General features: G+C 41.2%; 1 protein-coding gene across 2 annotated transcripts in view; it reads left to right on the top strand.

The window, feature by feature from the left end:
- The window catches only part of CDH4 (cadherin 4), a 678,282-nt gene that overhangs the window by 615,999 nt on the left and 49,138 nt on the right, over positions 1 to 13,145 (top strand). The gene's annotated exons all lie outside the window — the stretch shown is intronic.

Here is a 13,145-nt window from a genome sequence, read left to right on the forward strand (position 1 = left end):
TGCATACTGTGCGCCAGACAATAAATAACGCAAGCTCCCTAAGAAGCAGCATGGGAAGAAAGGAAGCCTCTTGGCCTAGTGGAAAGAACATGGGGCCTGAGAGTCAGAGGACCTGGGTTCTAATCCCAGGTCTGCCATTGGCTTGCTGTGTGACCATTTAACTTCTCCATGCTTCAGTCTTCTCAATTACAAAACCTGTTTGTTCTCCCTCCTACTTAGACTCTCAGCCCCATGTGAGACAGAAATTGGATGCAGACTGAATGACTAACGTACCTACCCCAGCACTTGGAAAAGTGGGAAGCAGAGTGGCCTAGTGGAAACAGCATGGGCCTGGGAGTTGGAGGACCTGGGTTCTAATCCCCGCCCTGCTTGCTGTGTGACTTTGGACAAGTCACTTAACTTTTCTGTGCTTCAGTTTCCTCAACTGTAAAATGGAATTTAAATATCTGTTTTCCATCCTACTTAGCCTGTGAGCTCCATGTGGGATAGGGACTGAATCCAACCTAATTAACTTGCACCTACCCCAGCACTTACAGTGTTTGACACATAGTAAGTGCTTAACAAAGATCATTTAAAAAAGGGTTCTGAATCTCATGTGCAACTGTGACATTCCTGAGGCCAGCTCATTTCTGGACCTTTGTGATCACATAAGGGAGTTGGCCATATTGCCACATTGCCTGCTGTATTGAAGTGTGATCATACTGTTTGAAGAATATAAATTGCAATGGGGTAAAAAATATATTCAGCTACCCTGTCTTATTGAGATGAAACTTTGGTACACTGAAGTCTTCTCAATGCTTTTCTCTGATGAAATAGTCTCCAGAGGTATTTTAGGAGGTCTTAGGTGCCTGACAGTGGATGTGAGGTCCCTAAACCCTCAGGTTTTCTGCTTTTAGGAATGGGTGACCATTAGTAACCTCCTCAAGCAAACTCCAATCCTCTACTCCTTGGTCTGCTGCCACCAGCCTTCGACTCTCAGATGAGTAGTTTCAAGCAACAAGGTAATCACTGGGTTTTCAGCCAAACATCGTCACTCCCAAGGCTGGCTCAGAAGAGCTTTATCTCCCTTCCCCCTTACTCACCCAAGATCCCTTCCAGATGCTGATGTGAAGGCTAGAGTTCTACCAGGCTTTTAATAGAAATAATCTTAATAATAATCTTAATATACTAGGTAACAAAGTTAAAAGAATTACAATTAAAACTCCCTAACTTCCCTCTAATACTGTCCTATCCAGGGCTAGCCCTCCATTTCCTCCCCTTTCTATTTTTCTGCAAGTATCCTTCCAGATGCACATATTCTGTTGCACGTTCAGCCTTTCCAAAATGGCCATGGGCTTCTTCTCCCCAAATTACTGGGCCCCTCTTTTTTCTAGTCCACTCTGTGATTAGTTAACTGTGTTCCAGGTGAAGTCTTGGGCTAGTACCCAGTATGTAATTACATTAATTTTCCCTCAAAAGGGAATTTCTGCTTTTGCTGAGAACTTTTTTGATTCCCTCTCCATTCACCATCCTGCCTCTAGATGTGGAGGTAGCTTGAAAGGCCATCAGAAACTCTTGATGCATTTTTTAAGACTTTTCTGAAAAATTGCCCCCATACCCTCTTTCACCCCCAAATTTACCACTCTAGACTTGGGCCTATTCAGAAATCTCCCACATCTTAGGGCCCCAGCTTTGATGGTGATGAAATTGTTTCAGGATCATCTGTGAGCAAGGTCCACAGTCAATCCTGTGTTTCTGGAGTTATATGAGTGGGCATCGTCCTCTGACAGGGAGGGAATGGTGGCTTCCTCCTCCAGTGGATATAGTATCTCATATCCAAGAAGGACATTTTTGTTCATCTTGGTCCTTCAGACAACCCAAATCCCAGATCTGAACTAATTAAAATGATTAATGCTCAGCTGAAGCACTGAGGAAAAAAATCTCTTTTCCAATAATATCCTTTAATCAATAACAAAATTAATAATGACTTGGGGTAGTTGGGAAAATGATTTCTAATTGTGCTTAAATTATGTAGCAGCGGAATTAAAAAGGAGCCATCCCCTGGGTCCACTGATTCTGATCTCTCAGCAACTTACAGCATATGGCTGTTAGGGATGGTCCAAGGCCCTTTTTACCTGGAATCTGCCCTGTACCTAATTAGAACCAGATAGACGGTCCCTTGTAAATGGGTCAGTCACAAAGAAAATCCATCAAATTAATCTTGAGACTGAAAGGAGGGGGAAAGATAATTTTATTTCTGTTCATTTATACCTGCTCTGTGGTTAAGAGGAGAATTAAAATGAGGTCATTAAACTTTCCTTGGAGACAAACCCCAGACCTCAGTAGTAATATGATTAATCAAATGTAAAAGTGAAGCTACCCTGTATGAATATAACTCATTTTTATAAAATATCTAATTACTGTAACTAGTCTGCTGCAGAAAAAGAAGGAAATTAATTGCAATAACAATTCAGTAAGATAAAGTTTTTCTAAATTAGGGCTACACAAGGAGCAAAATTGAGTTGATTAAGTAATTTTGGTTCCAGAAACCCCCTCAATGGAAGTTAAATATAATGAATTTTTAAGCCCTTGGAGTTCAAGATTGTAAAAGACCATTGCATTTCAAAAAGAAGAAATGACAGATGCTTTTTCAGAGCATTTTCAGACAGATTTCAGTTTTCAAAGCAACTCCTGTTGCCAAAAAAGAAGGGAAAAGAACCTTTCAGTACACATGCTCTCTTGGTTTCCTGGAGACATGCACTGCTTGGTTGAAAATCAAGAATAATATAACTTATTCCTTCTGCAGTCATGAACATAGATTATTGGCCCATCAGCAGAATGAAACCTAATGAATTGAGTTCAGACACCTTCCCATTGGCTGGTTCAGCATCGCTGTCTCTAGACTTCAGCCTTCCAGTACATAAGTAAAGTAGAGATTCTGTGAGTAAGTCCTCAGGACTTTCCAAATCCTGAAATATACTTCTCCTTTATAGATCCAAAAACCATAGGTTGGGATTTCTTTCATATCTTTCTACAAAAACATTCTGGGCATGTCACCCCCCTCCTCAGAAGTCTCCAGTTGTTACCTATCAACCTCCATATCATGCAAAAATTCCTTCCTACTGGCTTCAAAGCTCTCCATCACCTTGCCTCCTACTATCTCACCTCCCTTCTCTCCTTCTACATCCCAGCCCACACACTCTGCTCCTCTGGTGCTAACCTTCTCACTGTGCCTCGTTTTCTCCTGTCCTGCCATCGACCCCTACTCCACATCCTCCAGGAGGCCTTCCCGGATTAAGCCCCCCTTTTCTCTGCTCTTCCTCCCAATCGCTCCCTTTGCTCTACCCTCCTCCTCTCCCCACAGCACTTGTACATATGTATATATTTATGTACATATTTATAATTCTATTTCTTTTCTTAATGATGTGTATGTATCTATAATTCTATTTAAATTTATGCTATTGATGCCTGTTTACTTGTTTTCATGTCTGTCTCCCCTCTTGTAGACTGTGAGCCCATTTCAGGCAGGGATTGTCTCTATTTGTTGCTGAATTGTACTTCCCAAGTGCTTAGTACAGTGCTCTGCTCACAGTAAGCGCTCAGTAAATACAACAGAATGAATGAATCTGTTACACTCCCCAGTCTCTGAGTCAGATATCTTTTTAAAGATATCCAGAGGCAAAGATTTCCTTGGAAGTCAGCTTTGGTGTTTAATCATTCTTTGAAGCTCTATCCTCCTGAATTACTAGCCCCCTGTTTTGTGTCTGCACCTGCTAGAGCTCAAATAATCCAAAATAGCATTAAGGAACATTGGCTGGGTCACCAAGCTGTTCTGAATTAGTTCATGCTACATACTTTGCATATCAGTCGTGGAAAGGACTTTTTGGTTTTTATTTTTTTTTTCAGAAAAGTTTGGAAGGGGAAAATTAAAATATTGCACCATTAGAATATCTTAGAATAGGCTTGTGTGCCCAAAACATAAAAGATATCAGATTAAGTGAAATGAGAATCAGGCAAGCAACCCTAAAGGAAATTGAGTATTTTCTCCCTCCCCTTTCTAGTCATGTTGTGAGGGCGGGGGGGAGGGGAGAGGGAAGGGGCGGGATTGAGGAAGGCTATGGCATCCGATAACCAGTTATTCACTAACAAATTATAGGGATAACTGAGCCAAAAAAAATGGTGCCGGCAATTAATTAGACATTTCAAACTAAAAAATCCTATTGCTTGAAATTTTCAGATAATTTGCTTGTTCAGAGCTGACAATTTTATTCATTTTTTTTTTCTTTTCTTCTTTTACCTAATGACATGGGGAATAGATGGCAATTCATGTACTGTACTCTCCCAAGAGGTTAGCACAGTACTCTGCACACAGTGAGCACTCAATAAATACTACTGATTGATTCATTCATTCATCTGGTTGTATGTGACAGTCCAGTTTTAATCCAGTCTCTTTCTGTCCGATCCTAGTGGTACCAAATGCCTTGATGCCAATATTTTCATTTTAAACACCCACCTGCCCACAGATTCCAACAGCCTTGCCTCTTCTTAACATTCTCCCAATCTCTGGAGCTCTTGCAGCTCCTGGTACCCACAGGAGTGGAACAAGCTAAGTAGAAGGCCAAGAATTCTAGGGATCATTTAACAAAACGTATCTCTGGAGGTCTCATGATCCTGAAAATTCTGAAGTAGCAGAAGCAGATCTGTAGGGCTCTCCTGGCATTTCCCCCACCCATACCACCTCCAGAGCTGGTAAAGTCACCCAAAGAAGCAACAGTCTCCCCAATTGCCTTCAGTGACATGGGTCTCCAAGGCTCCGTGCATTACCTCAGGCCAGAGCACAGATGACCCGCACTGCTTATGCTGGTGTCCTTGTGACTTTGATGAGGTGGTGCTCAGAGTGGTCTGGGAACCAAACTTCTGTAGTGTTATCAAGAACCCCAGACATCAGCCCCACAGGTCAGCAATCAAGCTTGAGAACACTTAGCTCCCACACAGGTACTCCTGGACCTCCCACCTCTTCTCATTCCACTTCATAGCAAATAAGTCCTGTCTTCATGGGCTAAAGCGAGTGGCTTTTAACCTAAATCAAAAAATGACAAATTCCATATTTGATTAAAAGTAAGACTCCTTTTTATGATATATGTTAAGGTTTTACTATGTGCCAGGCATTGTACTAAGCCCTGGGGTAGATATAAGCTAATCAGGTTGGACACCATCCACACCCCACATGGAGCTCACAGTCATAATGCCCATTTTACAGTTGAGGTAACTGAGGCACAGAGAAGTTAAGTGACTTGCCTAAGCTCACACAGCAGACAAGTGGCAGAATCCTTCTGAGGCCCAGGTCTGTACTCTATCCACTAGCCCATGTTGCTTTTCATTCGTTCCTTCTCTTCACTCCAATAAGAAATGTGTGGTATTGAGAATTTTTAAAAATTGCTTAACATGAGCAGTGGTTTTGCCTCATGGAGACCAACTAACCATTGTGAATAATTTGGTGAGTTGACCTATAAATTTTTTATAATATTTGTTTACTACTTACTATGTGTCAAGCACTGTTCTCAGTGCTGGGGTAGATAGGAGTCAAGTAGGAGAGACAACAGGTATTGAATCTCCATTTTACAGTTGAGGAAACTGAGGCACAGAAAAGTTAAGTGACTTGCCCAAAGTCATACAGCAGACAAGTGGTCAAACCAGAATTAGAACCCAGGTCCTCTGGTTCCCAGGCCCATGCTATAGTCACAAGGTTACGCTGCTTCTCTTATGAGTTCAAATATCTTTCAAATGTGCAACTTATTGAGTTATTCTGAGTTTTACCTTTAGATGCGCAATTTATTCTCCTTATAAAGTACTTTCTTAATGATAGCACATCAACAGTGTCCCTTACCACTTGGTTGGCAGTCAGCTTCATTGGATTGATAGGTTTTGACTTTAATCTAAAATCCTGTTTACCTCATTGTCTCCCTAAACCTTTGAAGCTGAAAGGAAAAAGTAGTTGATATTGTGAAGGCAAGTTTTCCCATTCTAAACTAGGGGAACTGTTCAGTATTCTCATTCAGAGATGAAGTATCCACCTGACTGATTCTCATTTTAGATCTCCTACATAATTCGTTTGTTTGTACCTTCTGTAGTTTTATGTGGTATATCATGTAGATCTCTCGGGTGTATTTCCTTAATTTGCAGTCAAAGGCAACAGAAGAAAAACAGTGAGGCCAGAGTTAATGACATGCATAGCATATGGGGAAAAAGACAGGGCTCTATGGGATTCATCCAGAGCAGGTCATTCTAGAAGTTTGCCCGCCTGCCTCTGGTTTCCATTTAAGTTCAAATAATTGGAAGACAACATTCAAGAGTCTCAGCCTTCTATTTCTGATCATTTAAAAAAAAACACCAAGAAATTGGCAAGTTTCAGCATCTTGCTGTCCCTTTAATGACATGCAGTGTACTGAGGCTGACCTCAAAATGATGTTGCTTCTGAGGAATCTCATTTTAAGAGGACACATAGTTAGAATTTCATTAAGCACGTTCCGGTTATGAAATCTTCTCTGGCCAACTCCAAAAAGGCTTAGTAAAGGATTTAGTTGTGCTGAAGGCTTTCTCTTATTAAATATTTCCAACCCATTGGAAGGTCTTATTCCTAGAGAGAAGGGTTACAACATGGAGAACTCCCCAAAATGGATTGGAAAGGACCCTTAGGGAGAATTGACACCATTTTGAGTGTATCAATAAGGGTATTTAAGCATCTGCAATTGGCTTTGTGTACCTGCCTATCCAGGTTTTTACATAAGCATGGCACAGTAGAGAATCAAACTGCTACCCAGAAGTAAAGCTTTCTGCAGAAATTGCCCAGATTTTTGCCTACATTATCCACCTGACTTGTGCAGACCTGAATTAAACCTCTCTCTCTATTGCAGTGGAGGTAAATTTAAAGATAGTTGGAGAACTGTATCATAAAGTTAGCATGTCAGTGACTGATAGACTGGAGTTGTTAGGCAGTATATGTGAAAGAACCAAAAACGAGCATGACAATGACCATATCCTCAATCACCTTGCATTTTTCCTTGAACTATGAGGAGTTGGGTCCCCAAGGGTTTACCCAGTGATGGCTATGAACTTCCTGCACTCCATATTTTCCAATGAACATTGCTGGTGCTTGAATCTTAGGTTCCAACAAACTCACAGAGACCTTTGTCCCAACTGTGAACAGAAAGTCGAGAGGATTCTGAATAGACTCCAATAATGGTATCTGGTTGTCTTACTAAATCCTCCTACACGGTAATTGGGAAACTAATCTAGAAACAACAGGGATTTTCGCCTTCAGAGAAGAGTTTGGTTGAGAAGACTCATATATGCAAAAAAGCCAAGTACAACCCCATGGGATTGGAATGAATTTGAATCCCAGGATTATGGTCTAGTAAAGAAATTCAAATCCAATGTTCTTCTCATTTTTCCTTTCCCAAATATCTGCCTTTATATCCCAAAGGGTCTGCAAGCAGCTTTTTCTCTGCCTTAAAAATCTGAAAAAAATTAAATTAAAAACTCATTATGGCTAGGGGAAGGTTAATAAGAAAATCCTAAACTAGATTTATCAGCTTAAGGCCTTCCTTTATGAAACTTTATTAAACTTTCATGAGTTAAAGTACACTCTTCGATATAAACTTCACCAAGAAATATTGGCTGAAATTTACTAGGTGTTTTTCCAATGTCTGTGGTTTAGAATGTACCACAAAGCCAAAGGGCCCAGATCCATTATAAGAGACGACATTTCTTGTAGAAACTGTACTACGGATGGTAGATTTGGATATTAATTGCAAGAAATTAAAAATGAAAAGGAATTAATTCAGATAATTGGGCATATCCAATGAATATTATTTTTGAGGTGATCATACCACAAGGAGGAAGAAACAAAACTGGAACTAGCATGGAGTGTCCATCACAAAATAGTTTTATGTGCTTAATTTTGCACATAGTAATAAAATTTCACCATCATTAGTCATTTTAAGAACCCAAAGGACCGGCTCACTTCCTCTCTCTCTCTCTCTCACCGATCAATCAGTGATATGTGCAGAGCACTGTACTAAGCATTTAGGAGACTACAATCCAATAGAGTTGGCAGATGCAAACCCTACCCTCAGGAAGCTTACCCTCATTTTTCCTCCCTTATCCTTCTATCCTTCCAACCTCTCCCTCCTTCTTCCACCTCCCATCTCCATATACCTGAAAATAATTTGAAAAATATGAAACACTGCACAAAAAACTTTTGGCTTATACATATATAAAATTCTAATGGGTATCATGATCTCGTGAGTGCATCCGGGAAGACGATCTAGGTTTCAAATGAACGGGGCATAGAAGAGGCCCTCTGCCTTTTTGCTACCACCTCAAGGAACACCCAGTCACCACTGAGGGCTTTAAGGAAACTAACTCCTAAACGGGAGCCAGCCAACCTTTCCCTCATTCCACTGCAGTCCCCTCCTGTGGCTACCCCATCCCTCCCCGAGACCCTGCTTTTGCAGCAGAACAAGGGGAAGACTGGATTCTGTTCCAGCCCCTGATCAAGGGGAACCCTTGCTAATTCCTATAAGTGAATTAGACTCTCTTAGACCAGGAGCCCCTGTATGACAGTGACTGTATCTGATCTGATTATCTTCCATTAGCCCGAGTACATAGCTTAATATATATATATATATCATTATTATCATTATAAATATCATCATCTTCATTATTTTTCTCATGGGTGTTCAGAGGATCATCCTCATCTCTTTTGCTGGGACTTACATTCCTGTCCACTGCCAGTAATGAATTCAGGATGTTGGGCACCATTTTAAATTCTTCTGAAACAGCAAGTAGGCAAGAGCTAGAAAAGTATTAGGTGTGAATATTTCCTTTAAAGACAGTTTCCTCTACTGACTCCCCTTCCCTCTCTTCCTACATCCTTTCTTTCCCCCAGATGCCTTCTGAAGTTGAAGAGGCAGTCCTCCCTCCTCCCCTTGAATCCTCCTTCCTTCAGAAGACTGTCTTATCCTGGACATCCTCTTCCCCCAGAAACCTCTTCTGAACCCCAGAATCCCCCTCTCTCCAAGTGCCATCTTCTGCATCATCTTCTTGAAGCTCCCCCCCTCAGACTTCTTCTCACCCAAGAACCACCCTCCCATTAGAGGTCCCCTCCCTTGAATACCTACTTGCCCTGATTTCTTTTTCTCCTACCCTGGGCAAAAGCTCAGATCATTCTGCTAGTGGGAGAATTAACAGCTTCAATTCTGCACTTCCTTAGATCTCTAGAGAGTTTATAAAAACAGTCTATCACCGCCATACCTTTTGGGCATTATCTGCCTATAGTTTATTAATATTAATCTCCTGCCAGCATTTCCATAAGTATTAATAAATAGTAATAGTGATTCAGTAATAATATTTGCTAAGTATTTACCATTTGTCAAGCACTGTACTAAGCACTGAGGTAGATACAAGATCATCAGGTCCCACGTTGGGCTCTTAGTCTACGTAGGAGGGAGAATAGGTTTTGGAGGCCCATTTTGCAAATGAGGGACTGAGTCACAGAGAAGTTAAGTGACTTGCCCAAAGTCACACAGCAAGTGTGTGGCAGAGTCAGGATTATATCTCAGGCCCTCTGACTCCCAGGACTGTGCTCTTTCCACTAGGCCATGCTGCTTCCCTGTGATCTGATAGACTTCACTCAGGTGAGGGGTGCTCAGATTGTCTACTTGCCCAACCATTCCAAGAGGTTGTTTTGAGGAAGTACACTGTTGGAAGTGGTTATAAAGGACTGGGGTACAGGCTGGAGTCTAGACACCAACAGAAGGCTACTATCTATTTGAAAGTTACTCCCACATTTGCACTGCTGACTCAAACCAGGAGCCAGAGACGAATAGTGATCTTTTTATTTTGTACTACTGTTTCTAGTGCTTTTTCTTCCTCCATCTAATAGATTTAAATGCAGCCAATAGATTCATCCCAGGGTGTAAAGACCCATCATTTCGTCCAGTGAAAGTCATGCCTTGGCACCCCACCCCCACCTCTCTACCCCCGGCCAACTCCACAAGAGTGATTAGTGATGAGCAGCCTGAAGAGTGCTTCCCTTTCAAATGAACCATTTGGAGTCTTCATTTCCATTATTTGTAAGGCCTTCTTTTAGCATTAGGTGATAAAATCCTGGATGAAAAACCTCCTGTGAAACCTCAACAACTCTGTAATGAGGAAAAGCCAGCACTAATAATGTAACCGGCTGATCAACTCCTCTTTACAAACATACCTTCTTTCGTCTTCTGGTTATTAGTTTCCTAAGCCTGAAACAAAGGGAAAGGAAGTAAATGGACTGTGGAAAAGATTCTTGACTAAACAGCAAAATAAGAGGCAGCTGCTCTGCAATCTAAATTTTAACATATGCCATTTCTCCTGACTCTAGCAATAGTGTCTTTTATTGCCAGTATAGCCATCGTTTTAAAGGTCACCGCTGCAAAGGCTGCATCAGTCAAGGCTAGATGAGATCCCACATTGGATAAATTCACAATTTTTCTTCCTAACAAGGTGATTGTATCAGGATTTGAATGTACAGGAGTGCCAGATTATAGATTAAAGTCTTTTGTATACTGGAAGCCAAGATGTGTCTGCCTTCAGGATTTTCAGTCAAGCATAGAAGTTCCCAAAGTCAAGTAGTTTGATTAAAGAACTTTGGAGTGCAGTTTAAATGCCGATAAAATTCCACTCTTCTATATGGGGGTTAAATTGGTTGGGCTTTTTCCTTTTCTTGACATGACAGTTTGCTTTCCCCAAGACTCATAATTTTTAACCTCATTTCAGGCTTTTCATATAACCATTGTAAAAGCTCCTTTGTGGAGTAACATATTTTGATAAAGGGTACACATTTATATGCACACACTGAATTTCATTCCATACGATAAATTTCTCTGGAAATGATTATCTCTCTGGGAGGCGATACCTCGGTGTCATCATTTTCAAGGCATCTTTTAAAATGTGGGCAGTTGTAACAATTTAAGGACAAGTAAAGACAGATGCAGATAGAGAGACAGATACTTGGTGTAAACAAAGCTTACATTTAGCTTTACCTGATAAAGTCCCATCTGTGCATTCCCATGGAAGACTTTGGGATGCTTTCATGTAAAATGTTTTAACCTTTGTGCCAAATTATCGCCACAGGTTCATCTCTGATCTAGATGCACAATGTTTCAGCAGCTGGAGTTAGGACAATAACTTGGGGAATTCCCCAAGGATCTGGAAGGATGCTACTGGAAACAGGGAAATCAGAGGTCCCATCTGTCAAACAATCCTATTTATTGCACACTTACTACTTAGTGTAACGTTCAAAGCACTGAACCTGGGAAATACAAAAGAAGCCAAACATTCTCTGTCCTCAGGGAGCTTATGATCTAACAGGGGAGGCAGGTGGTCAAAAATGGTTTACAAATACGGGGCAAAAGGAAGGGTGTTGTCACGGCAGTAAAGTCAAGAATAAAGCAGCAGCATCTCACCTAGGAAAGCCTCTAAATGTGCCCAGACTTTAGCCATCCCCATGGGGATTGTAGCAACCAGCAACAATCCCCAATGAACTAGGCCATTGTGGTTTGGAAGACTGGAGATGAAAAGATGGATTACCTCCAACTATTATTGCTTTGCCATGCTGCCAGTGCAGTGGATTGGGCAGCTGATTGTTGAGGTGGTGGAGAGACTATTAGGAATCACTGCAGATTCTGAAAACAGATACTCATTTTCTGTAACTCAGGAAATTTATTTCCCTCATTCCTCATCTCTGCACCTTGGGAGCAGTGCTTATCTAAATCTGGGGTGAATTGATGACCAAGTCAGTAACGAATGAACTCAAGACTCTGGGGTTAAATATCTCTGGTGTAATTAAATTGGATGCAACCTGGAAATCAAAACAAATTACTTATTTTTACAACAATTTATGACCTCAGACAGACCAGCTCTGAAGGAATGTAAGAGAAACAGGATGCAGGAAAAAATAGAAGATGCGTCAGAAAAGATGAATAGACTAGGTTTCCATACTAATGGTAAATTGGCAGGGCAATTATTTATCTTGTAATGCAAATGCAAACTGAACAATAATGTGCAAAATGGTTGAAGAGAAATATTAGAAAGGGAGCTGGTAAAATGAGAACTTACACAGTGCCACCATTAAAAATGAAAATAAATAAGCACCGTACACCCAAACAAATGCTCAACCAAAGTTCTAGCCTACCAAAAATGCATAAGATATAAGGCAGAGTGGGCCCACTATAAGCAGAAGGGTCACTAATGGTGAAAACTCTAAGAGCACATATGGATGGTTATGATCAAATGCCGGAGCTACGAAGAGGCAGCCTGCTCTATTTTTACAATAATTACTACTTAGGGAGGAACCATAAAATGTGGAGCATTGGCTATCTGTCCATAATCCTAAATGATTTCAGTTTCAGGAAGGCAATGGTATTTACTAAGTTTGGACACCTCCAAACCATCATTCTCTAGGACCAGATGTAATTTTGTTTAAGATTTGAAAGGCCTTGGGGGGAGATTCATAAAGAAGTAGCAATCATATGGGATATGTTACTCAGTTAAGCATACTCAGCTCAACCGAAGTCCCAGAAAATGAGATCCTTCGCTTCTAATATAGGAAATCAGAATGCCCAAGGAAACAACGGCCCATCAGCAGGCCATCTGAGCTGCACCAGGCAGGCTGCGGTCATCTGGCCCAATGGGAGATAGCCCAAATGATTTAGCAAGAGAAAATCTTGCTGAGCCAATCTCTCTTTTCAGCAGGTTCCGGGAGATTGATAAGGGGAATGGGCCCGTGACATAGTCTAATGATTTCTCAAAAGACCCTTGATACATTTCTGCAGGGTGTACAGAAGCACATCGGGCCCCATCACAAGGTCTATCATGTGCAAGTTAAAATGGTGTGCCTCGGGGACAGGGGGAAATCCAGGGTGACACAAACAGAAATTGAACAGCCAAACACTTTGGGATCAGGTAGAGAATTAGTAAGGGATATTTGGCTGGGCTGCCCCATTTCCTGAACTGTAAGAGTGATTTGCTAGTGCCACATTTTAGGCAGCTTCTTTTTAGAAAGATGAAGTGAGGACCCATTCCACAAAACAAATTCTAGAGTCTGCATGTTCCTTGAGGGCAGG

This window comes from Ornithorhynchus anatinus, chromosome 8, assembly GCF_004115215.2.
Source record: "Ornithorhynchus anatinus isolate Pmale09 chromosome 8, mOrnAna1.pri.v4, whole genome shotgun sequence".
NCBI lineage: Eukaryota > Metazoa > Chordata > Mammalia > Monotremata > Ornithorhynchidae > Ornithorhynchus > Ornithorhynchus anatinus.